The sequence below is a fragment of the Leptodactylus fuscus genome, unplaced genomic scaffold (genome assembly GCF_031893055.1).
Source record: "Leptodactylus fuscus isolate aLepFus1 unplaced genomic scaffold, aLepFus1.hap2 HAP2_SCAFFOLD_124, whole genome shotgun sequence".
Taxonomy (NCBI): Eukaryota; Metazoa; Chordata; class Amphibia; order Anura; family Leptodactylidae; genus Leptodactylus; species Leptodactylus fuscus.
In genome coordinates this window covers 44,946-71,145 of record NW_027440077.1, presented here as the reverse complement: position 1 = coordinate 71,145, position 26,200 = coordinate 44,946, and positions in this window count along the sequence as shown.

Genomic DNA, 26,200 nt, shown 5'->3' with positions numbered 1-26,200 from the left:
CACAGTATATAGAATTATAGGAGAGGACTAGTCTGGAGCACAGTATATAGTATTATAGGAGAGGACTAGTCTGGAGCACAGTATATAGAATTATAGGAGAGGTTTAGTCTGGAGCACAGTATATAGAATTATAGGAGAGGTTTAGTCTGGAGCACAGTATATAGAATTATAGGAGAGGTCTAGTCTGGAGCACATTATATAGAATTATAGGAGAAGACTTGTCTGGAGCAGAGTATATAGAATTATAGGAGAGGTCTAGTCTGGAGCACAGTATATAGAATTATAGGAGAGGTCTAGTCTGGAGCACAGTATATAGAATTATAGGAGAGGACTAGTCTGGAGCACAGTATATAGAATTATAGGAGAGGTTTAGTCTGGAGCACAGTATATAGAATTATAGGAGAGGACTAGTCTGGAGCACTGTATATAGAATTATAGGAGAGGACTAGTCTGGAGCATAGTATATAGAATTATAGGAGAGGACTTGTCTGGAGCACAGTATATAGAATTATAGGAGAGGTTTAGTCTGGAGCACAGTATATAGAATTATAGGAGAGGACTAGTCTGGAGCACAGTATATAGAATTATAGGAGAGGACTAGTTTGAGCACAGTATATAGTATTATAGGAGGGAACTAGTCTGGGGCACAGTATATAGTATTATAGGAGAGGACTAGTCTGGAGCACAGTATATAGAATTATAGGAGAGGACTAGTCTGGAGCACAGTATATAGAATTATAGGAGAGGACTTGTCTGGAGCACAGTATATAGAATTATAGGAGAGGACTAGTCTGGAGCACTGTATATAGAATTATAGGAGAGGACTAGTCTGGAGCACAGTATATAGAATTATAGGAGAGGACTAGTTTGAGCACAGTATATAGAATTATAGGAGAGGACTAGTTTGAGCACAGTATATAGTATTATAGGAGGGAACTAGTCTGGGGCACAGTATATAGTATTATAGGAGAGGACTAGTCTGGAGAATACTTGTGACTGTATAATCCTGTGATATTTGCCTTCACTGCTCACTGTCTTACATTACAGTCTGACTAGTCATGTTTCACCCCACAGCATCAATGCAGTGCCCTCTGCTGGTTCATACATGGTACTTAGGTCACATTTATCAGACATTCAGCCGTACATATCATCTCTTCCCCTGACAGTTACTTTTTTAGTCATTGACAACAACATTTTTTCTTAGCATCGAACTTTTCATTCCGGCAGTGATGCGTCAGCCACATTTTGCATCAACTATTATATGAAGCCGGGGAGTGAAACTGTAGGCGACAGTAACTGAAACATCTGTACTACAGAGACGTCATCCATCGCTGTATGTAACAGTAAGAATTTGTGTGTGACTGGCAACAGCAGCAATACTTCTAGTGCCAGTGGGTGGTGGCATATCCTTAGAACAAGGCTACATTCAAATGTTATTATTATTATTGTTTTTTTATGTTCCACCATTAATCCCATGGTGCGCTGTACATTATTATATTAATCCCATGGTGTTGTACATTATCATATTAATCCCATGGTGCTCTGTACATTATTATATTATTCACATGGTGCTCTGTACATTATTATATTAATTCCATGTTGCTCTGTACATTATTATATTAATCCCATGGTGCTCTGTACATTATTATATTAATTCCATGTTGCTCTGTACATCATTATATTAATCCTATGGTGCTCTGTACATTATTATATTAATTCCATGGTGCACTGTACATTATTATATTAATCCCATGGTGCTCTGTACATTATTATATTAATCCCATGGTGCTCTGTACATTATTATATTAATCCCATGTTGCTCTGTACATCATTATATTAATCCCATGGTGCTCTGTACATTATTATATTAATCCCATGGTGTTGTACATTATCATATTAATCCCATGGTGCTCTGTACATTATTATATTAATCCCATGGTGCTCTGTACATTATTATATTAATCCCATGGTGCTCTGTACATTATTATATTAATCCTATGTTGCTCTGTACATTATTATATTAATTCCATGGTGCACTGTACATTATTATATTAATCCTATGGTGCTCTGTACATTATTATATTAATCCCATGTTGCTCTGTACATCATTATATTAATCCTATGTTGCTCTGTACATTATTATATTAGTCCCATGGTGCTGTACATTATTATATTAATTCCATGGTGCACTGTACATTATTATATTAATCCTATGGTGCTCTGTACATTATTATATTAATTCCATGGTGCACTGTACATTATTATATTAATCCCATGGTGCTCTGTACATTATTATATTAATCCCATGGTGCTCTGTACATTATTATAGTAGTCCCATGGTGCTCTGTACATTATTATATTAATCCCATGGTGCTGTACATTATTATATTTTTCACATGGTGCTGTACATTATTATATTAATTCCATGGTGCTCTGTACATTATTATATTACTCCCATGGTGCTCGGTACATTATTATATTAATCCCATGGTGCTCTGTACATTATTATATTAATCCCATGGTGCTCTGTACATTATTATGTTAATCCCATGGTGGTCTGTACATTATTATATTACTCCCATGGTGCCCTGTACATTATTATATTAATCCCATGGTGCTGTATATTATTATATTAATCCCATGGTGCTCTGTACATTATTATAGTAATCCCATGGTGCTCTGTACATTATTATATTAATCCCATGGTGCTCTACATTATTATATTATTCACATGGTGCTGTACATTATTATATTAATCCCATGGTGCTCTGTACATTATTATATTAATCCCATGGTGCTCTGTACATTATTATATTAATCCCATGTTGCTCTGTACATCATTATATTAATCCTATGGTGCTCTGTACATTATTATATTAATCCCATGGTGCTCTGTACATTATTATATTAATCCCATGGTGCTCTGTACATTATTATATTACTCCCATGGTGCTGTACATTATTATATTAATCCCAGGGTGCTCTGTACATTATTATATTAATCCCATGGTGCTCTGTACATTATTATATTAATCCCATGGTGCTCTGTACATTACTATATTAGTCCCATGGTGCTGTAAATTATTATATTACTCCCATGGTGCTCTGTACATTATTATATTAATCCCATGGTGCTCTGTACATTATTATATTAATCCCATGGTGTTCTGTACATTATTACATTAATCCCATGGTGCTGTACATTATTATATTAATCCCATGGTGCTCTGTACATTATTATATTAATCCCATGGTGCTATGTACATTATTATATTACTCCCATGGTGCCCTGTACATTATTAAATTAATCCCATGGTGCTCTGTACATTATTATATTAATTCTATGGTGCTCTGTACATTATTATATTAATCCCATGGTGCTCTGTACATTATTATATTAATCCCATGGTGCTGTACATTATTATATTAATTCCATGGTGCTCTGTACATTATTATATTAATTCCATGGTGCTCTGTACATTATTATATTAATCCCAGGGTGCTCTGTACATTATTATATTAATCCCATGGTGCTCTGTACATTATTATATTAATCCCATGGTGCTCTGTACATTATTATATTAATCCCATGGTGCTCTGTACATTATTATATTAATCCCATGGTGCTTTGTACATTATTATATTAGTCCCATGGTGCTCTGTACATTATTATATTAATCTCATGGTGCTCTGTACATTATTATATTAATCCCATGGTGCTGTACATTATTATATTAATCCCATGGTGCTGTACATTATTATATTAATCCCATGCTGCTCTGTACATTATTATATTACTCCCATGGTGCTATGTACATTATTATATTAATCCCATGGTGCTCTGTACATTATTATATTAATCCCATGGTGCTGTACATTATTATATTAATCCCATGGTGCTCTGTACATTATTATATTAATCCCATGGTGCTGTACATTATTATATTAATCCCATGGTGCTGTACATTATTATATTAATTCCATGGTGCTCTGTACATTATTATATTAATCCCATGGTGCTCTGTACATTATTATATTAATCCCATGGTGCTGTACATTATTATATTAATCCCATGGTGCTGTACATTATTATATTAATCCCATGGTGCTCTGTACATTATTATATTAATCCCATGGTGCTCTGTACATTATTATATTAAGCCCATGGTGCTGTACATTATTATATTACTCCCATGGTGCTCTGTACATTATTATATTAATCCCATGGTGCTCTGTACATTATTATATTAATCCCATGGTGCTCTGTACATTATTATATTAATCCCATGGTGCTGTACATTATTATATTAATCCCATGGTGCTCTGTACATTACTATATTAATCCCATGGTGCTGTAAATTATTATATTACTCCCATGGTGCCCTGTACATTATTATATTAATCCCATGGTGTTCTGTACATTATTACATTAATCCCATGGTGCTGTACATTATTATATTAATCCCATGGTGCTCTGTACATTATTATATTAATCCCATGGTGCTTTGTACATTATTATATTAGTCCCATGGTGCTCTGTACATTATTATATTAATCTCATGGTGCTCTGTACATTATTATATTAATCCCATGGTGCTGTACATTATTATATTAATCCCATGGTGCTGTACATTATTATATTAATCCCATGCTGCTCTGTACATTATTATATTACTCCCATGGTGCTCTGTACATTATTATATTAATCCCATGGTGCTCTGTACATTATTATATTAATCCCATGGTGCTGTACATTATTATATTAATCCCATGGTGCTCTGTACATTATTATATTAATCCCATGGTGCTGTACATTATTATATTAATCCCATGGTGCTGTACATTATTATATTAATTCCATGGTGCTCTGTACATTATTATATTAATCCCATGGTGCTCTGTACATTATTATATTAATCCCATGGTGCTGTACATTATTATATTAATCCCATGGTGCTGTACATTATTATATTAATCCCATGGTGCTCTGTACATTATTATATTAATCCCATGGTGCTCTGTACATTATTATATTAAGCCCATGGTGCTGTACATTATTATATTACTCCCATGGTGCTCTGTACATTATTATATTAATCCCATGGTGCTCTGTACATTATTATATTAATCCCATGGTGCTCTGTACATTATTATATTACTCCCATGGTGCTGTACATTATTATATTAATCCCAGGGTGCTCTGTACATTATTATATTAATCCCATGGTGCTCTGTACATTATTATATTAATCCCATGGTGCTGTACATTATTATATTAATCCCATGGTGCTCTGTACATTACTATATTAATCCCATGGTGCTGTAAATTATTATATTACTCCCATGGTGCTCTGTACATTATTATATTAATCCCATGGTGCTCTGTACATTATTATATTAATCCCATGGTGTTCTGTACATTATTACATTAATCCCATGGTGCTGTACATTATTATATTAATCCCATGGTGCTCTGTACATTATTATATTAATCCCATGGTGCTCTGTACATTATTATATTAATCCCATGGTGCTGTACATTATTATATTACTCCCATGTTGCTCTGTACATTATTATATTAATCCCATGGTGCTGTACATTATTATATTAATCCCATGGTGCTGTACATTATTATATTAATCCCATGGTGCTCTGTACATTATTATATTAATCCCATGGTGCTGTACATTATTATATTAATCCCATGGTGCTCTGTACATTATTATATTAATCCCATGGTGCTGTACATTATTATATTAATCCCATGGTGCTCTGTACATTATTATATTAATCCCATGGTGCTCTGTACATTATTATATTAATCCCATGGTGCTGTACATTATTATATTAATCCCATGGTGCTCTGTACATTATTATATTAATCCCATGGTGCTGTACATTATTATATTAATCCCATGGTGCTGTACATTATTATATTAATTCCATGGTGCTCTGTACATTATTATATTAATCCCATGGTGCTCTGTACATTATTATATTAATCCCATGGTGCTGTACATTATTATATTAATCCCATGGTGCTTTCTACATTATTATATTAATCCCATGGTGCTTTACATTATTATTTTAATCCCATGTGATCTGTACATTATTATATTAATCCCATGGTGCTCTGTACATTATTATTTTAATCCCATGTGCTCTGTACATTATTATATTAATCCCATGGTGCTGTACATTATTATATTAATCCCATGGTGCTTTACATTATTATTTTAATCCCATGTGCTCTGTACATTATTATATTAATCCCATGGAGACAGGTGAGGATGAGGTCAGAGATATATGGAGGGGACGGGTTGTGGATGAGGTCAGAGATATATGGAAGGGACAGGTGAGGTCAGAGATATATGGAGGGGACAGGTGAGGATGAGGTCAGAAATATATGGAGGGGACAGGTGAGGATGAGGTCAGAGATATATGGAGGGGACAGGTGAGGATGTGATCAGATATATGAAGGGGACAGGTGAGGATGTGATCAGAGATATATGAAGTGGACAGGTGTGGATGAGGTCAGAGATATATGGAGGGGACAGGTGAGGATGAGGTCAGAGATATATGGAGGGGACAGGTTGTGGATGAGGTCAGAGATATATGGAGGGGGCAGGTGAGGATGAGGTCAGAGATATAAGGAGGGGACAGGTGTGGATGAGGTCAGAGATATATGGGGGTGACAGGTGAGGATGAGGTCAGAGATATATGGGGGTGACAGGTGAGGATGAGGTCAGAGATATATTGAGGGGCCAGGTGAGGATGAGGTCAGAGATATATGGAGGGGACAGGTGAGGTCAGAGATATATGGAGGGGACAGGTGAGGTCAGAGATATATGGAGGGGACAGGTGTGGATGAGGTCAGAGATATATGGAGGGGACAGGTGAGGTCAGAGACATATGGAGAGGACAGGTGAGGATGAGGTCAGAGATATATGGAGAGGACAGGTGAGGATGAGGTCAGAGATATATGGAGAGGACAGCTGTGGATGATGTCAGAGTAGTAGCTTGACTTCAATTCGCTGGGCTATAGGTAGCCAGTGGAGGGACTGGCAGAGGGGAGCAGCTGATGAAGATCGGGGGGTGAGGTGGATTAAGCGAGCAGCACAGTTTAGGGTGGACTGGAGGGGGGCGAGGATGTTAGCTGGGAGTCCATGGAGAAGGGTGTTGCAGTAGTCTAGGAGGGAGATTATGAGGGCCTTGATGAGCATCTTGGTAGTTTCAGGGGTGAGGAAGGGGCGGATTCGGTGGATGTTCTTGAGCTGGAGGCGGCAGGAGGTGTTGTGGGCTTGAATATGTGGCTTGAAGGATAGGTCAGAGTCCAGGGTTACCCCAAGGCATCAGGCCTGTGGGACAGGGGTAATTGTGGTTCCATTAACTTTGATAGATGGGTCAAGTGGAGGGGCCATACAGGATGGGCTGAAGATGATAAACTCTGTTTTCTCCATGTTGAGTTTGAGAAAGCGGGAGGAGAGGAAGGAGGCTACGGCCGCTAAACAATCTGGAACTCTGGCCAGTAGGGAGGTCATGTCTGGTCCAGAGATGTAGATTTGGGTGTCATCGGCATAGCAATGGTACTGGAATCCATGAGATTCTATGAGTTGGCCCAGGCCAAGGGTGTAGATGGAGAACAGGAGGGGTCCTACGACGGAGTCTTGGGGGACACCTACAGAGAGAGGGCGAGGTGAGGAGGTGGTGTGTGAGTGGGAGACGCTGAATGTGCGGTCGGTGATTCAAATGACCAAGGTACAACACGTCTTACACCTGAAGGGCTTCTGTTTTCACGGAACCTTCATACATTGGAGTGTCCATAAAAGACAGACAAGACATAGCACATGACCTATATTTTGATGGTCCATTACAGCAGAGACCCTACAATGATGCCCCCGATCAGTGCCCAGGTTTACCTGCCATTATCTTCTATTACAGGACGCTCTATGCAGCCAATAATACCACTAAAGGCAGCACGGTCGCTCAGTGGTTAGCAGCCTTGCAGCGCTGGAGTCCTGGGTGCGAATCCTGCCTAGGGCAACATCTGCCAGGAATTTGTATGTTCTCCTCGTGTTTGCGTGGGGGTTTCCTCCCATAGTCTAACGACAAACTGATAGGGAAACATAATACAACTGCCGCCATGTTGTAATGGATTGCCTTAGTGATCGGACCCCGACCCCAACCCTCGGGGCTCTAAGAATTACAGAAAAGGAAAAAAATAAGTCTCAGAAAGAATAAAATAAATCAATAAATCTTTCCACTTCGGGATCCCCAGAATAGTTCCCAGCCATCGAATTCAGGGGATGGATCAGTGAAGGCCTTAACACAGTTTTTCTCCAATTCTCCCCCATTCTGAATTTCTTTCCATGGAATATTAGATAAAACCCTTATGAAGGACAGAAAATGGAAACGTGTCGGGGGTCTGGGAAATGGGGAGTCAAAAACAAGTCAAATTTCAAAAAATGTCTGTGGCATGAAGTGGTTAAAGGGTTTGTCTTTCATCATTGTGCCAGGTGTTCTTCCAATGATCCAAGACATAGGATCCTGTGAGTATGATGAGGATCATCCCTCATCCCTACACTTGGCCACTGACTTTCCTCCTCATCCCTATACGTGGCCGCTGACTTTCCTCCTTGTCCCTACACGTGGCTGCTGACTTATCCTCATCCCTAAACGTGGCCACTGACTTTCCTCCTCATCCCTACACTTGGCCACTGACTTTCCTCCTCATCCTTACACTTGGCCACTGACTTTCCTCCTCATCCCTACACATGGCCGCTGACTTTCCTCCTTGTCCCTACACATGGCTTCTGACTTTCCTCCTTGTCCCTACACATGGCTGCGAACTTATCCTCATCCCTCCATGTGGCCACTGACTTTCCTCTTCGTCCCTCCACGTGGCCGCTGACTTTCCTCTTCACCCCTCCACGTGGCCGCTGACTTTCCTCTTTGCCCCTCCACGTGGCCGATGACTTTCCTCTTCACCCTTCCACGTGGCCACTAAATTTCCTCTTCACCCCTCCACGTGGTCGCTGACTTTCCTCTTCACCCCTCCACATGGCCAGTGACTTTCCTCTTTGCCCCTCCACGTGGCCACTGACTTTCCTCTTCACCCCTCCACGTGGCCACTGACTTTCCTCTTTGGCCCCTCCAAGTGGCCGCTGACTTTCCTCTTTGCCCCTCCATGTGGCCGCTGACTTTCCTCTTTGCCCCTTCACTTGGCCGCTGACTTTCCTCTTCGTCTCTCCATGTGGCTGCTGACTTTCCTCTTCGTCTCCCCACGTGGCCGCTGACTTTCCTCTTCATCTCTCCATGTGGCCGCTGACTTTCCTCTTCGCCCCTCCACGTGGCCGCTGACTTTCCTCTTTGCCCCTCCACGTGGCCGCTGACTTTCCTCTTCGTCTCTCCATGTGGCTGCTGACTTTCCTCTTCGTCTCCCCACGTGGCCGCTGACTTTCCTCTTCGTCTCTCCACATGGCCGCTGACTTTCCTCTTCGCTCCTCCACGTGGCTGCTGACTTTTCTCTTCGCCCCTTCACTTGGCCGCTGACTTTCCTCTTCGTCTCCCCACGTGGCTGCTGACTTTCGTCTTCGTCCCTCCACATGGCCGCTGACCTTCCTCTTCGTCTCCCCACGTGGCCACTGACCTTCCTCTTCGCCCCTCCACGTGGCCGCTGACCTTCCTCTTCTTCCCTCCACATGGCCGCTGCATCGGTGGAGTTTATCGCTCGCCTCCTTCCTTTCTTAATTACCCATAGTTTGTGCTCAGTGCTAAGTGTGAAGCTGGAAGGGTTTCGTGCCTCCTGTGCCAACTCCTCTGTGGCTCTGGCACCAGCGCCGGCTTCCTGGTCGCGCCGCTGCTCGCAGGTGTTTTACCGTCAGATCTGAGTGGCCGCTTCCTGTGCAGATCAGGCCCTGTGAGGTCGCAAATTCCTTCCTGCTGACAGCACAATGTGGACAGGACCCTGTAGACACCAGCCCTGAACATGACGGGGCAGAAGATGACACATCACCAAATCACTCCTAGTCCCCCCTCCCCCTGCTATTACATGACCATGGATGGCAGAGGAGATATAGAAATGATCTCTGAAGTTACCCAAAAGACAAAATCCAACATAAAACAAGTAAGTGCCCCCCGCAGTGCCGTCACTGACATTTCTATAGCTGTTGTCTCTGCAGAAGGTCTGGCATCTCTGTAGGGTTCAGGTCAGGACTGTGATGTCCATGTTAAGCCCTGACAGCCGGACATCACGAATCTTCTGGTTCAGGTCCAGTTCTCCAGCACCCCCCCCCCCCCTATTTATTGTGTGACGGCTGTGTGATGGGGTTACTGGGTTATACTGGATCTATAGTGGTGAGGGGGCCTAAGGTGGCGGCTGCTCTGACACACTCCTGTCTTACCATCAAATCCTCTATCAGGCATCAGCAACCGGCAAACCAGGACAAGGGCCGGGCCCCAAGGTCCTGAGGGGCCCAGGTGCCAACTGCTGGGAATAACCTCAATCGGTAATGGGCTCTATATACTTACCGATCCCCGCTGCAGTAACAGGCGTATCTGGTGGCAGGGGGCAGAGGGGGCGGGAGCCCTAAGCCCACCCTGGGGGGCCGCCATTAATACAGATTGTCACGGAGCAAAGGTATACGTCTTCCTCCGGAGGATATCTTGAATCAACATGGACGCAAGAGGTCAGGAGACAACAGCAATTTATTGTAATCCACAAAGTTAGTAGCCGGCGGCGGTCACATCAACCGTAACAACAATAAGTCCACAGAAGTCACAATCCAATGATAACTTTGGTTCCTTGGTCCTGTAACTAAATCCTGGCTCTCTGCAGAGCTGTGCACAGGCCGTCTAACACATACTAACTGCAAGCTATATACTATATACTACGACTGTTACACCTATATCTGTGGGTGGGAAGGGCTGAGTCACAGATCCTTCCCCCCTCACCTATACCAAGGAGAGCAGACTCCCTGTCTACTATGGACAATGCACCATCCAACATCTTCTTGGAGACACTGATCAGATTATCTCCACCCATTGTCCTCACTGGTCCTCACTAGTTAGAGGGATTTGCATACAATGTGCTAACACACTAGACCTGAATCAGCCAACTACACACTGATGTATATAACAGGTTAGAGAATACATTCCACATGAAATATATATTACACATTGCCTATTGCCGGACTCTAACCATCCCGTGACAACCCCTCCCCCTCTCAAAACATGTGCATGACACAATTGGCCTACACAGGTAAATTGGGGAATGCACATTAGTCTCTATAGCTCATATGTCCTCCTACCGGGATAACCCATCCGCGTTCTGGTGTTGGCTCCCTCGGCGGTACTGAATGGTAAAGTTGTAGGGTTGAAGGGCCAGACTCCACCTCAACAGTCGTCCATTGTCCCCAGAGACTCTCTGCAGCCAAGTGAGGGGGTTGTGGTCGGTAACTACGGTGAACTCCCGACCATACAGGTACAGCTGTAACTTCTTGAGGGCCCAAACTACTGCCAAGCATTCCTTCTCTATAGTGGCATATGCTACTTCCCGGTCCTGCAGCTTCCGGCTGAGGTAGGCAATGGGGTGCTCCTCCCCCGCGGCATTTACTTGGCTGAGGACGGCTCCCAGTCCATATGTGGAGGCGTTTGTCTGAACAATAAACCTTCGTTTATAATCCGGGGCAGCAAGGACAGGTGAGCAGGCAAGAGCGTCCTTCAGTTGGTTAAAAGCTCTGTCGCAGGCCGGGGTCCAGCTCACCACTCAGGGCAGGTTCTTCTTTGTCAGGTCCGTCAGGGGCTTGGCCACGGAGCTGAAGTTAGAGACAAATTTTCGGTAATAACTAGCAGTACCTAAGAACGCCATGACCTGTTTCTTGGTCTGTGGTATGGGCCAGTCTCTAATAGCCTGTATCTTAGCAGGCTCTGGTCGCAGTTTTCCCCCTCCCACTCTATGTCCCAAGTATTGCACCTCGCCCAGACCTATCTGGCATTTGTCTGGTCTAATTGTCAGGCCAGCCTCCTGTATCCGATCTAGAACAGCCTCGACATGATGCAAGTGGTCCTCCCACGTGTGGCTAAAGATTGCGATATCATCCAAGTAAGCACAGGCAAAGTCTCTGCATCCTTGAAGTAGCTGGTCCACCATCCTCTGGAAGGTTGCTGGGGCATTCTTCATTCCAAAAGGCATGCTTAGGAATTCAAACAGTCCGAAAGGGGTTATGAACGCTGACCTTTCCCTCCCTGCAGCGGTCAGGGGAATCTGCCAGTACCCCTTGCTGAGATCCAAGGTGGTGACATACTTAGCCGCAGCGAGTTTGTCCAGAAGCTCATCAATGCGTGGCATAGGGTAGGGGTCACTCATAGTATGGTCATTCAGTCGCCTGTAGTCCACACAAAATCTCGTACTGCCATCCTTTTTGGGTACAAGCACCACTGGAGAAGCCCAGGGACTGTGCGAGGCTTGGATAACCCCTAGGGCTAGCATATCCTCCAGCTCTTTGCACATGGTGTTTTTGACAGATTCAGGGACACGGTAAGGTGCTTGTTGCATTGGTGGGACACCGGGGGTGTCCACATTGTGTTGGGTCAGCCTGGTTTGCCCTGGTCGGGAGGAGAATGCAGCCCTGTGCTGATGAAGTATATTGGACACTTCCTCTCGCTGTGCTGGGTGCAGGTGGTCCTTTAGAGGGACATCTTCTACAGTGGTGATGCGTTGGGCCGTTTCTAGGAGATCCGGGAGGGAGTCTCCTTCTGAGCGCTCCTCAGAGGCAAGTTGGCACATGGCAATCATAGGTGGAGCCCGATCGTGATACTCCTTAATCATATTAATATGGACAGTCTTTTGTCGGAGCCCCTGCTCATCTAGTGCTAAGAGGTAGTTGGTGTCATTGAGCTTTCGGAGGACTCTAAAAGGCCCTTCCCAGGTGGTCTGTAGCTTATTTTGGGGATGTGGGACAATCATAAGAACTTGTTGCCCCTCAGTAAATTCCCGATAACGTGCTTTGCGGTCGTACCAAGTCTTTTGTCGAGTCTGCGCCCTCTGGACCTGCTCTTTAGCAAAATGGGCCAACTGGGCCAGCGTGTCTCGAAGCTTCAGAACATAAGGGACAACAGGAATTCCGGTATCCTCCACTGTCCCCTCCCAGTGCTCCTTGACTAAGGTTAACGGACCACGAACTTTCCGGCCATACAGCAGTTCAAAGGGGGAAAATCCAGTAGATTCCTGGGGCACTTCCCGATATGCAAACAGGAGATGTGGTAGGTACCTTTCCCAGTCTGGATCAGTCTCAGTAAAGGCTTTTAACATGTTCTTTAGAGTACCATTAAAACGCTCACATAGTCCATTGGTCTGGGGGTGGTATGGGGTGGTCCGGATCGCCCGCACCCCGCAGGTACGCCATAGACACTGTACCAGTTCGGACATAAATTGGGTACCCTGGTCTGACAAGATCTCACTTGGGAATCCAACTCTGGTGAAGACAGTCACAAGGGCCTCGGCTACTTTGGTGGCAGAGATACAGGATAGTGCCACAGCTTCCGGGTATCGGGTGGCATAGTCGACTACTGTCAATATATATTGTTTCCCAGATTTACTAGGTCTAGCCAAAGGCCCGATGATATCAACAGCCACTCGTTGGAAGGGTTCATCGATGACGGGCAAAGGCTGTAAGGGGGCTCTTGGGTGGTCCCCTGGTCGGCCTCTACGCTGACATACATCACAAGTCCGACAGAACTGCGCAACAGCCTGAGAGATCCCAGGCCAATAAAACAAGTGAGTAAGCCTCCGTTCTGTGCGAGTTTTCCCTTGATGGCCAGCCATGGGAATGTCATGGGCAAGGTGCAGTAGGGAGGCCCGGTATCGCTGTGGCACAACAAGCTGTCTACAATAAGTCCAGGGTTTATCTGGAGAGCAAGCCTCTGTAACCCGGTAGAGGAGTCCATCTTCCTTAATAATCTTCTCACCACTTTCTCCTATCTGTCCAATCTCAGCCCGTGCTCGGAAACTATCCAATGTAGGGTCCGTCTCTACCTCCCTCCTAAACTGTGCCTTGTCCCAAATTGCAGGATTATTAGCCCCGAGGAAAGAGTCACTCACCAGTTGGGAAGTTGGGGCCGCTGGGCTGGAATCTGGCAGCAAATCCGGTCGATCCATGTTGGCTTCTCTCTGAGCTTGGCTTCGGGTCACTGCTCCCACAAAATGGCACTGTAGATTTCCAACATCGTTGCCTAACAGAACATCGGCCGGCAGCCCGCTCATCACACCAATTGTGCATCGTTTTGGTCCATAACCATAGTCAAGTTCCACGGTAGCTTTAGGAATACGTCTCCGAGTACCCTCTGCCAACTCGATAGAAATGCCAGGGCCCTCCTCTAGGGCCTCGGGTCGCACAACTCGGGGGTCCGCTACCGTTAGGAAAGCTCCCGAGTCCCGGAATCCAACAACTGTTCGGCCATCCAGGAGGACCTCCTGCAAGTGCTTCCGCTGAAGGTTTGCAGGATGTGTGGCAGAAGGCTGAATCCCATAGACCCCTGGAGGTGGAACAGATGTGTCATTCATGGAGTCATCTGGACATGGGGCCAAACTTTCTGTCCTAGGGGTGGTTCCCAGGTAGTGAATAGGCCGAGATGCCACGGTGGCCCGTGCCCCCATGTTAACAGGGCAACTAGCTTGCAAATGTCCAGGCCGCCCGCAACCAAAACATCTGCGCTCTAGCATTCTTCCAGTAGGTCGTTGTCTAGGGACAGGGTTGTTCATAGCTGGAGGCCGATGGGCTGGGGCAGGGGTAGAGGGGGAATTGTAATCCTGAGGCCGGGCACGAAAGGTGGGTGGCTGGATGAAGGGTGTCTGGCGGACTGTGGTAGTTTTCCGCTCCTCTGCAAACAACCTCTTCCACTGCGGCTTGATGGTCAGGCCCTCATCTGCAAGGGAAGCAGCTTGCTCAACTGTGGCTGGGTTCCGTTCCAGCACCCACTCACGGATCTCAGCGGGGCACTGGGAAAAGAACTGTTCCTTAAGTATGACTTGGAGGATCTTATCGACTGTGACAGCCTCCTCTCCTTCTAGCCAGCGCTTGCATGCTTGCTTCAACTTGTGGGCGAACATGTGGAAGGAGCTTCCCCCATTGTAAGACAAAGAGCGGAACTGAACTCGGTAGGTCTCTGGAGTGACTGCATAATACTTCTGCACCGCTCTTTTAATGGCCTCATAGTCCCGCTGATCACTAGGGTCCATGGCTCTGAGAGCTTCCGCAGCCCCATCTCGTAGGTGCCCCACCAGATACCGGACCCAATCCTTCTCTGGGACTTCCATCAGGCGGCACTGGTGTTCGAAGTCCTGAAAATATCCATCAACATCCCCAGCCGCTTCATCAAAGGTCTTGAAGTGTTTATGGGAGACATATGGTGGTTCTCTCACTGTTGGGCTGGGGGTCGACGTTTGATTATAATTCCGCGTAGTTATCTCAGCCATTCGCATTTCATGCGCCATTCTTTCCTTTTCATACGCCATTCTCTGTTCCTCCTTCTCCGTTTCCTGAGCCCTCTGTAATGCTCTACTCCTTTGCTCTGCAGTTGCTCCTAGCCCCAGCACTGCCAATTCCTCCTCATACAAAACAACCCATCTGCTCTTTTGGGTCTGTACCTGCCACTCCCGTATCTCTCCAGTCTCCTGGGGGCAGCCCTCCTCATGGTCGCTTTGCAGGGTCATCTCCTCCAGTGCCTCGATCAGTTGCTCTTTCGTTCTTCCCTGGTAACTCAGGTTTAGTTCCCGGGCCCTTACTTGTAGACTTGCCATAGTCCAGTTCCTGTATTCTGAGGTTGTGGCTCCATTAATCGCTGGGCTGCTGTAGTCCATCTCGCTGTCCGCTGTTGATCCCACCGCTGCCAACCAGTTGTCACGGAGCAAAGGTATACGTCTTCCTCCGGAGGATATCTTGAATCAACATGGACGCAAGAGGTCAGGAGACAACAGCAATTTATTGTAATCCACAAAGTTAGTAGCCGGCGGCGGTCACATCAACCGTAACAACAATAAGTCCACAGAAGTCACAATCCAATGATAACTTTGGTTCCTTGGTCCTGTAACTATATCCTGGCTCTCTGCAGAGCTGTGCACAGGCCGGCTAACACATACTAACTGCCAGCTATATACTATATACTACGACTGTTACACCTATATCTGTGGGTGGGAAGGGCTGAGTCACAGATCCTTCCCCCCTCACCTATACCAAGGAGAGCAGACTCCCTGTCTACTATGGACAATGCACCATCCAACATCTTCTTGGAGACACTGATCAGATTATCTCCACCCATTGTTCTCACTGGTCCTCACTAGTTAGAGGTATTTGCATACAATGTGCTAACACACTAGACCCGAATCAGCCAACTACACACTGATGTTTACAACAGGTTAGAGAATACATTCCACATGAAATATATATTACACATTGCCTATTGCCGGACTCTAACCATCCCGTGACACAGATTTTACTGTTAACTAGATAACTAGATTGGTAACTGCAGACAGTGATCTAGATAAAATGCTTCCTGCAGCCCTGCCGTCTTGTAAAGAGTGACATGAGGAGCCTCGCGAATAATCGGGAGCAGCCGCCGGACGCAACATCAAAGGCAGCAAAAAAATAATAACAAAAACATTAAAAATTCATGTTTTTAAAATGTTACCGCCATTTTTGTGAGTATCTGCGCATTTCACGCTGTGACTATCAGGCTGTGGGAACTATGGTTGTGTGGGTGTGTATATATATACAGTATATATATCTATACACTGTGAGGAGGTGACAGGCAGAGTGCTGCAGTCCCGCTATATGTCACCCAGGTCTCTGACATATGTGTGGCCCAGGGCAGATGTGAAGTAGCCTCAGCACAGGGGCGGATCTGGAGGAGCCTCAGCACAGGGGCAGGTCTGGAGTAGCCTCAGTACAGGGGCAGATCTGAAGGAGCCTCGGCACAGGGGCAGATCTGGAGGAGCCTTAAGCACAAGGGCAGATCTGGAGGAGCCTCAGCACAGGGGCAGATCTGAAGGAGCCTCGGCACAGGGGCAGATCTGGAGGAGACTCAGCACAAGAGCAGATCTGGAGGAGCCTCAGCACAGGGGCAGAACTGGAGGAGCCTCGGCACAGGGGCAGATCTGGAGGAGCCTCGGCACAGGGGCAGATCTGGAGGAGCCTCAAGCACAAGGGCAGATCTGGAGGAGCCTCAGCACAGGGGAAGATCTGGAAGAGACTCAGCACAGGAGCAGATCTGGAGGAGCCTCAGCACAGGGGCAGAACTGGAGGAACCTCAGCACAGGGGCCGATCTGGAGGAGCCTTAAGCACAAGAGCAGATCTGGAGGAGCCTCGGCACAGGGGCAGATCTGAAGGAGCCTCGGCACAGGGGCAGATCTGGAGGAGACTCAGCACAGGAGCAGATCTGGAGGAGCCTCAGCACAGGGGCAGAACTGGAGGAGCCTCGGCACAGGGGCAGATCTGGAGGAGCCTCGGCACAGGGGCAGATCTGGAGGAGCCTCGGCACAGGGGCAGATCTGGAGGAGCCTCGGCACAGGGGCAGATCTGGAGGAGCCTCAAGCACAAGGGCAGATCTGGAGGAGCCTCAAACACAAGGGCAGATCTGGAGGAGCCTCAAGCACAAGGGCAGATCTGGAGGAGCCTCAGCACAGGGGCAGATCTGGAGGAGCCTCAGCACAGGGGAAGATCTGGAAGAGACTCAGCACAGGAGCAGATCTGGAGGAGCCTCAGCACAGGGGCAGAACTGGAGGAACCTCAGCACAGGGGCCGATCTGGAGGAGCTTTAAGCACAAGGGCAGATCTGGAGGAGCCTCAGCACAGGGGCAGATCTGGAGGAGCCTCAGCACAGGGGAAGATCTGGAAGAGACTCAGCACAGGAGCAGATCTGGAGGAGCCTCAGCACAGGGGCAGAACTGGAGGAGCCTCAGCACAGGGGCAGGTCTGGAGGAGCCTCAGCACAGGGGCAGGTCTGGAGGAGCCTCAGCACAGGGGCAGATCTGGAGGAGCCTCAGCACAGGGGCAGATCTGGAGGAGCCTCAGCACAGGGGCAGATCTGGAGGAGCCTCAGCACAGGGGCAGATCTGGAGGAGCCTCAGCACAAGGGCAGATCTGGAGGAGCCTCAGCACAGGAACAGGTCTGGAGGAGCCTCAGCACAGGGGCAGATCTGGAGGAGCCTCAGCACAGGAGCAGGTCTGGAGGAGCCTCAGCACAAGGGCAGATCTGGAGTAGCCTCAGCATGGGGGAAGATCTGGAAGAGACTCAGCACAGGAGCAGGTCTGGAGGAGCCTCAGCACAGGAGCAGGTCTGGAGGAGACTCAGCACAAGGGCAGATCTGGAGTAGCCTCAGCATGGGGGAAGATCTGGAAGAGACTCAGCACAGGAGCAGGTCTGGAGGAGCCTCAGCACAGGGGCAGATCTGGAGGAGCCTCAAGGACGGGGGAAGATCTGGAAGAGACTGAGCACAGGAGCAGGTCTGGTGGAGCTATGGAGCAGATTCTCCTCTATCTACTGTGCTCAGGGAGTCACCAGAGCTGTGAAGGACCTCAAGTACATCCTACAGACCACAGCAGAACTAGCAGGCCTGAAACGAACCAAAGCAATAAGACAAACCAACAAACAGTCCCACAAATGGTTCGACAGCGACTGCAGAGCACTATGCCATACCCTAAGAAGAGCCTCCAACCAAAAACACAGGGACCCCAACAATAAGGAGGTGAGGGAAGCCTACAACAATCTATGCAAGCAATACAAAGGTACCCTCAGAGAGAAGAAACAGAGGTACCTCTCCCACAAAATAGAGCAACTAGAGGACTCCCTCCAGGACAGCTAATTCTGGGAGACCTGGCACCACATGGGCACAAAGCCCAAGAAAAACTCTCTCCACATCCAAAATGGCAATATCTGGCTCAACTACTTCAGAGGTCTCTACAAAAACATCCCAGAAGAAGACCTAACTCCAGAACAGCAACAGAAAATCACCAAACTGAGGGACATGGAGAAAGTCATCAAAGACCTCCAGAACCCCCTGGACTCGCCAATCACCATAAAAGATATACAGGAAAGAATTGCCCTGCTGAAAGGCAAAAAGGCCAGTGGCCCTGACGGCATCCTACCAGAGATGATCAAATACAGCCCTCCAGCAATACACGCGGCACTGGCAAAGCTATTCACCCTCGTGCTCAACGCTGGACACTTCCCCGAAGACTGGAACAAAGGCCTCATAACCCCCATCTACAAGAATGGGGACCAATATGACCCCAACAACTACAGAGGGATCTGCGTCAGCAGCACATAGCTGGGGAAACTGTTCAACAGCATCATCAATAACAGAATCCTCACCTTCCTCACACAACACGGGGTCCTCAGCAAGAGCCAAGCAGGGTTCATGCCAAACCACCGCACCACAGACCATATCTACACCCTGCACAGCCTCATCAAGACGCACGTCCACAACACCAGAAGAGGCAAGATATTCGCCTGCTTCGTAGACTTTAAGAAGGCGTTTGATTCAGTATGGCACCCAGGCCTACTTCTAAAACTCCTAGAGAGTGGAATAGGAGGAAGAACGTACGACGTCATCAAGAGCTCCTACACCGGAAACCAGTGCAGTGTGAAGGTGAATGGGAAAAGGACAGCATACTTCCAACAGGCCCGAGGGGTCAGACAAGGCTGTAGCCTGAGCCCAACGCTCTTCAACATCTACATCAATGAACTGGCTACAGCCCTGGAGGCCTCACCAACCCCAGGCCTCACCCTGAACGACCGGGAGGTGAAGTTCCTGCTGTATGCCGATGACCTCCTACTCCTGGCCCCCACCGAGAAAGACCTCCAAGAAAGCCTGTCAGTGCTGGAAAAATTCAGCACCACATGGGCCTTACCCATCAACCAGAAGAAGACCAAAGTCATGGTATTTCAGAAGAAGGGCCACAATAAAGCCTCCACCACCCCACAATTCACACTGAACGGCTCCACACTGGAGAAAACCAACAACTACACCGACCTGGGGCTGGAGCTCAGCCAATCAGGAAGCTTCAAAGCAGCAATAGAAACCCTGAAAGCAAAAGCCTGCAGAACCTTCTACGCCATCAGAAGACAACTGTACCACCTCAAACCACCGGTGAGGGTCTGGCTGAAGAGATTTGACGCTGTCATCTCCCCGATCCTTCTCTATGGCAGTGAGGTTTGGGGCCCAGCCACCTACCCAGACCAGTCAAGGTGGGATTCCAGCCCAACAGAGAACTTCCACCTGGAGTTCTGCAAATACCTGCTCCATGTCCATCGCAACACCACCAACATGGCCTGCAGGGCAGAGCTAGGCAGACTCCCCCTATGGCTCACCATACAGAAGAGGGCGCTAGCTTTCCAGGCACACATCCAGGGGAGCGACTCCTACCACCACCAAGCATGGCTAAGCCACCGGAGCAAACCAGACATTCACCAACCAAACAGCAGCCAACCACCAAACCAAAAACACCAACAGATGATAACCAAGGCCGAAATAAAGGCGACCACAGAGGCAAACAGAGAGCGGTACATTGAAGAATGGAGAAACCAAATAAATAACTCCAAGAAACTCACCAATGTGTACCAATCCCTACAAAGGGACTACACCATGGCCACCTACCTGGAGAGAATACGCCACCCCAAGCACAGACAGACCCTGAGCCGGTACAGACTGAGCGCCCACAACCTAGAGATAGAGACGGGGCGATACAGGCAGACGTACAAGCCACGGGAGAAGAGACTGTGCCATCACTGTGACCAGGGGGTCCTAGAAGACCAGACCCACTTCCTGCTACACTGCACCAAATACTCAGCTGTGAGGGCCGTCTACTACCAAAGACTCTCTGCCCACATCCCAGACTGGGAGAAGAGGAAACTCTACATCCTACTGGGAGAAGAAGAGGCCACTGTGGAGATCGCTGCCCAATACGTGTCCAGCTGTCACCAAACCAGAGGAAGATGAGACTCCACGGACTGTTATATTTATCCCAATACACCCGCCCCACCCCCACCTCTCCATATAGCAGTCACCAACGAAGAGGAAGATGAGACTCCACGGACTGTTATATTTATCCCAATACAGAATTGCAGGAGAACTAAAGTCTATGGCCACTAGAGGAGCACTACTAAAATCTGTTCCCTGTCATCCGTACCAGCGGCACAATGGGGGGGAGGTATTTCTGCCCCTGTGTGCTGGTAGGACAGGCGGATATTTAATTAGCCAATCAAATGCGTGGCAGGCCCTATAAGAGGGCACAAGAACCTCCCCTCTGCATGTTTTTTTCTGTCCTGTGTGGACAGAGGACAGGCGGGAGGACTTGTGTCCTCTTAGAGAAGCTCAGCAGGATCACTCACCTCCTGAGCGGTTGTTTTCTTCTTGTCACCTTCTGTGCCCTGCGGGGAGAAGGTGCTGGTTAGCCATGTGTGGCTACCCCCCTCTATCCCCCCTGCCCCCCCTCTCCTCCGCTTCCCCTGCTCCTTGTGACTTACCTGACATTTTGGTGAGAGTACGGGGACTCCGCATGCCGCCTCTGGTGGCCGCGCGGACTGCCGGCGGGTGGAACCACACTGTTGTGTATCCTGTTCCCCGCCGTAAGCGTGCACTTCCGGTTTCGCCGGAAGTATCATGGCGCCATGGGCCTGGCGCTGGCGGCCGCTCACTCAGGGGAGATTCAGGCCTTATTAAAGGCCGGAAAAGACGGGGAGATGTGGGGGTAAGTGCCCGTGTTAAGGGCCTCTTGGTGGGGGGGAATGTATATCTTTGCAGACCCCTGATTACAGGGGTAGTGGTCTGGGCAGGTTGCCTCACCTGCTTTGATTGTGGCTCCGCCCACTTCCAGCCGGCCAGAATTAAGAGGCTGGCTGGCCTGGTGTCAGAGACCTTCCTGCAGTATCTGCTGAAGGCATGCAATTGTGGTGTTCATTGATCTTGAACTCTTTGCCAGTTTGCAAACTTTATTGGGATCCGTCACCTCGCTGTCCGGTCTACAGGACCTGGTAAGATTTACCCTTTTTTAAAGCTGGTATGATGTCATGGTGACAGTGTTGCATGGTCTATTATCTCTCTCTGTAGGATATGTCATCCTCTAATACCCCTCCTGGGGATGGTAGGAGGAAAACCTCTTCCAAGAGGAAACATCTTTCCTGCTTCGATTGCGACACACCGCTCCCTGATGGTAGGTAGCGGCTTGAAAGGTTGTGCCCTGCGGGGTACTACTGGTCCTATAACTTGCCTATTTTCAGGCTATGAGTGGGCCCGTTGTCGCGGGTGCAGAGGTCCTCCACCTGTGGAGCCCTCTCCCAGAGATATGATGGCCTGGGTCAAGGAGATGGTGAGTTTGGGCATCGCTTGGGTAAATAGTTTTTCCCTTGCTTGTACTCTCTTTTTTGTTTTGCAGGACGATTCCCTCAAAGGGATCCATTGCACCTTGTCTCAGCTCACCAGGAGACCATGCTCTGAGCACCGTTCCTCGTCTCTTCCCCCCCCTTGGAACACCTGCGGGGGGCAGAGGATGATTCCTCCGAGGACGACTCAGTCATTTCCAGCAGACCTCCGTTCCATTATGAACAAACGGGCAGGCTGCTGAAGTCCATCCGGTCTACAGTGGGCCGAGATGTTGACGGGGAAGCCTCCATGTCTGCCTCTGGAGGACATATTGCCTTCCATGCGGACGCCACGCTGTCCGACCTTATGGCGCAGCAGTGGAAACAGCCAGAGAAAGGACATTCGCTTTCCAGAATCTTCAAGAGTTTGTTTTCTGTTAACACTACCCAGTGGGATTCCTGGGGGCCTCCCCCGAAGGTGGATTTGGCCGTAGCAAAGCTGTCCCGCAGAACCCTGGTGCCCTTGGAAGATGGTTCAAATCTTCAGGACCCTCTGGATCGTAGGGCGGACTCTGTTCTGAAGAAGGTCTACTCAGCTTTCTCCGCGCAAGCCTCTGTGGCCATAGCCTCCTCTACGGTTGGTGACTTTTTGCGCAACCGCTTAGCCACCTTGGAGCGGGATATAGACTCGGGCGTAGACAGAGATGAGATTCTGGCCTCTATGAAAAGAGTTCATAGGGCGGCAGATTATTTGGCGGAATCCTCCCGCCATCAATTAAAAATCTCCGCCAAATCTATGGCGTTGTCTACTGCGGCCCGTAGACCCCTTTGGCTAAAGCCTTGGTGGGCAGATGTTGCGTCTAATGCAGCTCTCTGTGCACTCCCCTTTGAGTCGGGAAGGGTGTTTGGCCAAAGCTTAGACTCCATTATGGAGGGATTAGCTGAAGGTAGGGGAAGGTCCCTACCTCAAGCATCCAGGGGCAGACGTGCTCCCTCTAGAGGCAGAGGTTCTTCCTCTAATTATAGACGCCCTTCCCAACAACGGCGTTCTAGATATCGCCCTAGGGGAGCTGGTCGTGGTGCTTCCAAGGAGGACACCAAGAGGAAGCCTGAGTTTTGACGTGGGGCAGCTCCCTGTGGCCCCCCCCCCTTCCTGTGGGAGGACGTCTTTCCTCTTTTTCCAGAGCATGGTTCACCCATATCCAAGACCCATGGGTGTTGAAGATCATACAGCACGGGTATCACATCGACTTTCATCTTCCACCTCCAGATCGGTTCGTTTCCACCTGAACTCTTCCACCTTCTCAGCAGGCCAGTCTAGAAGCCTCGGTTGCCGAATATGTTACCAAGGGCGCCCTGGAGAAGGTTCCGGCCTCAAACCATGGTCTGGGAGTCTACTCCCCCGTCTTTCTGGTCCCCAAGGTCACCGGGGGCTGGAGGATGATAATAGATCTGAGGTACCTCAATGGGTTTATCAGGAAGAGGTCATTTCGTATGGAAACCGTGGATTCCGTGGCTGTGTTTCTTCAGCCAGGAGAGGTGATGGTTACCCTCGACTTGAAGGACGCCTATTTACATGTCCCCATTGCTCGTTCCCACAGGAAGTTCCTCAGGATTACCGTCTCTATGGCCGGCCACAGGGAGCACTATCAATTCACAGCTCTGCCATTCGGCATCACATCCGCCCCACTGGTATTCACCAAGGTGATTGCTCCGGTCGCCGCGACCCTCAGACTTCAGGGTCTTTTCATCGTCCCTTATCTAGACGACTGGCTACTGAAAGCTCAGTCTCCTGCTGCCCTCCTCCAGCAGCTCAACCTTGCCATCAACTTCCTACAGGAGTTAGGATTATCAATTGGGAGAAGTCCGAAATCGTTCCATCCACCTGAAGAAAATTCCTTGGATTTATAGTGGATTCAGAAGCGATGCAGATCTTCCTCTCCAGTCCAAGGAAGGAAAGAATCCAAGCCAATGCACGATTCCTATTGCGCACTCGGCAGGTAACCATCCGCACCGCCATGAGAGTCCTGGGCCTGATGTCATCCTCGGCCAGGGCGGTCCCTTGGGCTTTATGGCATTTGCGTCCCCTGCAGATGGAAGTGTTGAGAACCTGGAACAGGTCTCCACGGGGATTGCACAAGAAGATCTGCCTTTCTCCCGCTACCCGTCTTTCCCTCAGATGGTGGATACACCTGAAAGACGGAAGGTCCACGGTCCCGACAGTGTGGACCCTGTTGACAACAGATGCATCCCAGTGGGGATAGAGAGCCCATTGTCAAGACAGAACTGTACAAAGACAATGGAGAAGTCCGGAGCTGGGGTCATCCAATCTCAAGGGACTCAGAGCAGTGTACCTGGCCCTAGTACACTTTGCCCCAGAATTGAAAGGCAAGTCTGTCAAGATCCGGTCAGACAATATGACGGTGGTAGTCTATATAAACAAACAAGGGGGCACCAGGTCACCAACCTTGCTGAGAGAGACGAATCTCATATTTGCCTAGGCGGAGAAGAATCTGGTCCAGTTATCCGCTGTTCACATAAAGGGCTCCCTGAACATAGTAGCGGATCAGCTGAGTCGGGGTATTACTGTATCAGGAGAATGGTCTCCCAATCCAGACGTATTTCAACAGATCGTCCAGAGATGGGGTCTCCCGGAGGTCGATCTTATGGCTACCCGACTCAACGCCAAGGTGGGGACCTTCTGCTCCCTGTACCAGGAGGACAATCCCTTGGCGGTGGATGCCCTGTCCATCCCATGGAGGTTCAGGCTGTTTTACATATTCCCTCCAATTCCAATCATACCGAAGGTATTGATAAAAATAAGACAGGACCAAGCCTCGGGAATAGCCATAATCCCGTTCTGGCCAAAAAGGGCTTGGTTTGCTCAGCTCATACAAATGAGTCAGGGCATATATTGGAGGCTTCCCCCACTCCCAGACCTGGTAACTCAAGGAGAGCTGAGATGCCAGGATCTGAGGAGACTGAGGTAACATCTTTAATGCCTGGTGTCTGCAGCATCAAGTGGACTCCACCGATCCCCCTACGGAGGCGATCCTGGACTTCCTTCAAGACGGACTAGACAGAGGTCTTGCTGTGGCCACACTCAAGGTACACGTAGCGGCCCTGTCCGCCTATCTGGGGAGGTGTTTGTCTCAGGATTCCTTAGTGAGCACCTTTATTAAAGGGGCAACTAGGCTGAGACCGGTGGTAAACACCCCTGTCCACCAATGGGACCTTATTCCGGTCCTGAACGCCCTATGTGGCCAGCCATTTGAACCTCTGGAAGAGGTCTCCTTCAAGTCACTAACCGGCAAAATGGCGCTGCTATTGGCAGTCACACCTGCCAAACGCGTTAGTGAACTACAAGCTTTGTCCGCTGAGGAGCCATATACCACCTTTTTCTCTGACCATGTACAGCTTAGGTTCCTCCCTGGGTTTCGTCCCAAGGTGCCATCTGCTGTAAACAGGAACCAACTGATTTCCCTTCCAGTATTTTTTCCGTTCCCTTCTTCTGCTGAAGAAGAAAGATGGCACAAGCTGGATGTGGTCAGATGCCTGCAGATCTACTTGCAGCGCACTCGCCCCTTTAGGTGGACTGAAAACCTGTTGGTCAACAACACGGGGAAAGACAAGGGCGCCAAAGCAGCCAAAGCTACAATATCCCGGTGGGTTACCGAGACTATTAGAGTCGCCTATACCGCCCAAGGGCTGTCGGCTCCATCTTTCCTTCATGCCCATTCAACCAGGGCAGGGTCCACTTCACGGGCAGAAAGAAGTGCTTTGTCTGTGGACCAAATATGCGCAGCGGCCTCCTGGGCATCTGAATCCACCTTCATTCGGCA